This window comes from Hylobates moloch, unplaced genomic scaffold, assembly GCF_009828535.3.
Source record: "Hylobates moloch isolate HMO894 unplaced genomic scaffold, HMol_V3 SCAFFOLD_9, whole genome shotgun sequence".
In the NCBI taxonomy this organism is placed as follows: domain Eukaryota; kingdom Metazoa; phylum Chordata; class Mammalia; order Primates; family Hylobatidae; genus Hylobates; species Hylobates moloch.
This window is the reverse complement of record NW_026652284.1, coordinates 39,638,921-39,644,116: the sequence shown is the minus strand read 5'-3', so window position 1 is coordinate 39,644,116 and position 5,196 is coordinate 39,638,921.

Below are 5,196 nucleotides of genomic sequence, written 5' to 3'. Positions count from 1 at the left end.
TGGATCTATCTTCAAGATATGTCGGGAATCCTACAGCATTACACTTTCTCCATGGCCACCACCCTGGACAAAATCATCATCATAAGAATTCCTGTGTATTGTAAATTTTGAAACACCATATTTTCCTGCTACCTCAACATCCCCATGAATAGACTGGGAGCATTCCACCCAGGCTACCAGGTGAGCCTATGTGATAATATTGATGCAAGACATAAGTTCTCCTTCTTGCTCTTCCAAGACTGTGACCAGTGATATTCAAATATACCAGTGAAATCACCTTGCAACTTTTCTTATATACTCTACCCTAACCCCTAAGTACTTGGCCCAGTGTCCTCATTCTTTCACCTCTCCCCACTGCTTGGCTGAGCTTATTCCTTTGGTGCCGTTCCTGTGTGACCCTCTTGTGGTGTGCAGTGACTCTACCTCTCTAGGACCTGTGAGGATAACAAACTATGTTTTCCTAAGCCTCTTTTGTGTCCCTTTTTGTGGCCTCCTCAAACTGATCATCTCGTGAAAGAATATAAGACAATCTGCATCACTGCACCAACTTCTCACAGGTCTCCCTGCTTCTATCTTTGTTCCCCCCACCACACTCACACACTGTAATTTAAATTTAGAAGCCAGAGTGAGCCTTTAAAAACAGAAGATTACACCTGTAATCACAGTTTGGGAGGCCAGGCAGGCAGATCACTTGAGGTCAGATTTGAGACCAGCCTGGCCAACATGGTGAAACCTTCTCTGCCCTCCACTGCAGCACATTAGGCTCCTTGCTATTTTGTGAGCATGCCAGGCATGTTCCTTCCTTATACCCCTTGGTCTAGCTGTTCCCTTGGCCTGGAACATGCATCCCCACTTAGCCACTTGCTAACGAGTTGCCTTTTAAAGTCTTTGATCAAGTCTCATCAAGTCAAGGAGACTTAAAATGAGGATATCATGTATTAAAGCAGCTGGTCCCTGGCCCCAGCACTCTTATTCTTCTAACACTGCTTTACTTGTTCCATTCACCTATCACTCTGACTGTCAATCATATTATACAATTTACTCATTGGTTGTGTTTGTTATTTATTTTCTGCCCCCCTCCCAGTATATATATATATACACACACACACTCCCCTAGAAGGTAAACTTTCTGGAAACAGGAATTTTTGTCTGTTTTTTTCATTGATGTATCCCAACTTCCTAGAACAAGGCCTAGAACATAGACACTCAGCATTTGTTAAATAAATGAAGAAAAGAATAAGAAACTGCCAACAGCAGTTCCATCTGGGAGGGTAAACTGTGTGAATGGAGTACAGAGATGGAAAGAAACCTCTTTCACCTTGAAACTTACATTAACTATTCAAAATAATCAATAAAAAAATCAAAATATCTAAAACACACACAAAAAATGAATGTAGTCCTAGGTTGGTGATACTTCCTTGAAATCTAGTATAAGTAAACAAAGCCACTCTTATAGATGACTTGATCTGGATCTCACGGTATTCCCATAGGTAAAAACCTGCTGAAGATGAGCTCGCAATCCAACATTACAGAATACAAAATCAAAAGTCTGCCATATGTAAATTTTATGACTAAATAGTCTCCATAAACTTCAGATAACATATAATCACATAGAAACCACTATATATGACTGTAGATACTTTCAAAAGAATTGAGATATAAGAAGAAAATAAGACACTGAAAAAATATTTTAAAGATTAAAAATGGAAACTTTTAGAAATGTAAAATGCTGTTATCAAAATTTTAAGCACTCAATGATATGTTAAACAGCAGATTTGACACTCTTTCCAGACACTCTGTAAACACATCTGAAGAACTAATCAACAAGGCAGCATAAAGTGACAAAGATATAGAAAATGTGAACGTTCCAAAAGTAGAAAACATAAAACATGAAAAAGAAAAATTTTTCAAGTAGATAATTGTTGAGAATTGTACAAAATTAATGAAATCCAATAATTCAGATTTCAAAAGTATAAAAATTCCTGAGCAAGATAAGCAAAAATAAATTCATATCTAGATATATCATAGTTACTCTGTAGAATACCAGTTAAAAAGAAATTTTAAAAGCAAACAATAAGTAAATATACATTACTAAGAAAGAAGTAACAAATCAACAGCAGATTTCTTATTAACAATAACAGAAGATGGAAGGCTACTGAATAATATCTTCAAAAGTCATAAAACAAAAAACCACGTACATCCAACTCTCATTCAAAAATTAGGGTGAGGCTAGGTACCATGGCTCACACCAGTAATCCCAACACTTTAGGAGATCAAGGCAGGAGAATCACTTGAGCCCAGAAATTAAAGATTGTCCTGGGCCACATGGCAAGACTCCATCTCTACAAAAAACTTTACAAAAAAAATTTATCTGAGCATAGTGGTGCTTAGCTGTAGTCCCAGCTACTTGGGAGGCTGAAGTGGGAGAACATTTGAGCCTGAGAGGTTGAAGCTGCAGTGAACCAAGATTGCACCACTACACTCCAGCCTGGGTGACAGAGCGAGACTCTACCTCAAAAAAAAAAAAAAATTAGAATGAAATAAAGACATTTTTGGAAAAGTGAAGACAAAAGTGTTTAGCTAATAGATCTTTAAAGAAAACATTAATAGTGGATATCTTTGGAAAGAAGGAACTGGAAAGCAAAATAAATTAAATGTAAAAAGAAATGATGAGTACAGAAATTAATAAATATCTAATGAAAACTTTGTCTAATACAATAATAATAAGTAATGAGAATTATAAAACTAAGATAGAACTAACCAACTGGACAATAATAATATGTAAATTTGTGGTGGACAGTAATTGAAGTTAAAGCATTCCTAGATCCTCATATTGTTTCACAGGAAGGTATGTAGAGACATTAATAAACGTGATTTTATTAAGTTAATAAATGATAAAATATGAACTACTGAAAAATGGAAATAGGATTCTGATTAATGAAATTTACAAACCTCTCAGAGGAAAAGAAAGACAAGAAAGGACCAAAATAAAATAGAATAGAAAAAAGAACAATGTGGTTTTTAAAATTTCTAGCTGAAATTTGTATTGTATAAAAAAATTTTAACTGTATTTTTTTATTTTTTAGTTTTAGATCCAGGGGGTATATGTGCAGGTTTGTTACATAGGTTTATTGCATGATGTTGAAGTTTGAGCTTCTAATGATCTCATCCCCCAAGTAGTGAACATAGTACCCAATAAGTAGTTTTTTATCCCATGCACCTCTCCCAACTCTCCCCATTGTTGGAATCCCCTGTGTTTATTGTTCTCATCCTTGTGTCCATATGTACCCAATGTTTAACTTTTACTTATAAGTGATAACAACATGCAGTATTTGGTTTTCTGTTTCTGCATTAATTTGCCTAGGATAATAGCCTCCAACTGCATCCATGTTGCTGCAAAGGATAAGATTTCATTCTTTTTTATGGTGGCTGTGTGGTGTTCCATAGTGTACAAGTACCACATTGTCTTTATCCAATCCACCATCAAAGAGAACCTGTCTTTGTTATGGTAAATGGTGCTGCAATAAACATACAAGTGCAAATTTCTTTTTGATAGAACAATTTTATTTTCCTTTGGGTATATACCCAATAATGTGATTGCTGGGGTAAATGGTAATTCCATTTTTAGTTCTTTGAGAAATCTCCAAACTGCTTTCCACAACGGCTAAACTAATTTGCATTCCCACCAACAGTGTATAAGCTTTCCCTTTTCTCTGTAAGCTCACCAGCATCTGTTATTTTTTGACTTTTTAGTAACAGCCATTCTGACTAGTATTGGGGAACCTTCCCCCAATAGTCATGTAGGTTCTTTTCTATTTTCCCTAAGTGCTGGCTGGCCTGAGAAATAAAGGGACAGAGTATAAAAGAGAGAAATTTTAAAGCAGGGTGTCCAGGGGAGACATCACATGTTGGCAGGTTCCGTGAAGCCCCCTGAGCCTTAAAACCAGGAAGTTTTTATTAGTGATTTTCAAAAGGGGAGGGAGTGTACAAATAGGGTGTGGCTCACAGAGATCCCATGCTTCACAAGGTAATAAAATATCACGAGGCAAATGGAGGCAGGGCGAGATCACAGGACCACAGGACCGGGGCGAAATTAAAATTGCTAATGAAGTTTCAGGCACACGTTGTCATTGATAACCCTGTCAGGAGACAGGGTTTGAGAACAGACAACTGGTCTGACCAAAATTTATTAGGTGGGAATTTCCTCATCCTAATAAGCCTGGGAGCACTACAGGAGACTGGGGCTTATTTCATCCCTACAGCTTCGACCATAAAAGACGGCTGCCCCCTGAAGCAGCCATTTTGGGGGCCTACCCTCAGGGATGCATTCTCTTTCTCAGGGATGTTCCTTGCTGAGAAAAAGAATTCAGCGATATTTCTCCCATTTGCTTTTGAAAGAAGAGAAATATGGCTCTGTTCCACCCAGCTCACCGGTGGTCAGAGTTTAAGGTTATCTCTCTTGTTCCCTGAACATTGCTGTTATCCTGTTCTTTTTTCAAGGTGCCCAGATTTCATATTGTTCAAACACACATGCTCTACAAACAATCTGTGCATTAATGCAATCATCACAGGGTCCTGAGGCAACATACATCCTCCTCAGCTTAAGAAGATGATGGGACTAAGAGATTAAAGTAAAGACAGGCATAGGAAATCACAAGGGTATTGATTGGGGAAGTGATAAGTGTCCATGAAATCTTCACAATTTATGTTCAGAGATTGCAGTAAAGACAGGCGTAAGAAATTATAGAAGTATTAATTTGGGGAACCAATAAATGTCCATGAAATCTTCACAATTTATGTTCTTCTGCCATGGCTTCAGCCGGTCCCTCCATTCAGGGTTCCTGACTTCCCGCAACAGACTGGTATGAGATGGTATCTCATTGAGGTTTCGATTTGCATTTCTCTAATGATTAGTGATTTTGAGCATTTTTTCACATGTTTGTTGGTCACTTATGGGCCTTCTTTTGAGAGGTGTCTGTTCTTGTCCTTTGTCTACTTTTTAATGGGGTTATTTGGCTTTTCCTTGTTTATTTTTTAAGTTCTCTATAGATTCTGGATATTAGTCCTTTGTCAGATTTATAGTTTGCAAATATTTTCTCCTGTTCTATAGGTTGTCTCTTTACTCTGTTGATAGTTTCTTCTGCTGTGCAGTAGCTCTTTTGTTTAATTAGGTCCCAATTTTCAATTTTTTGTTTT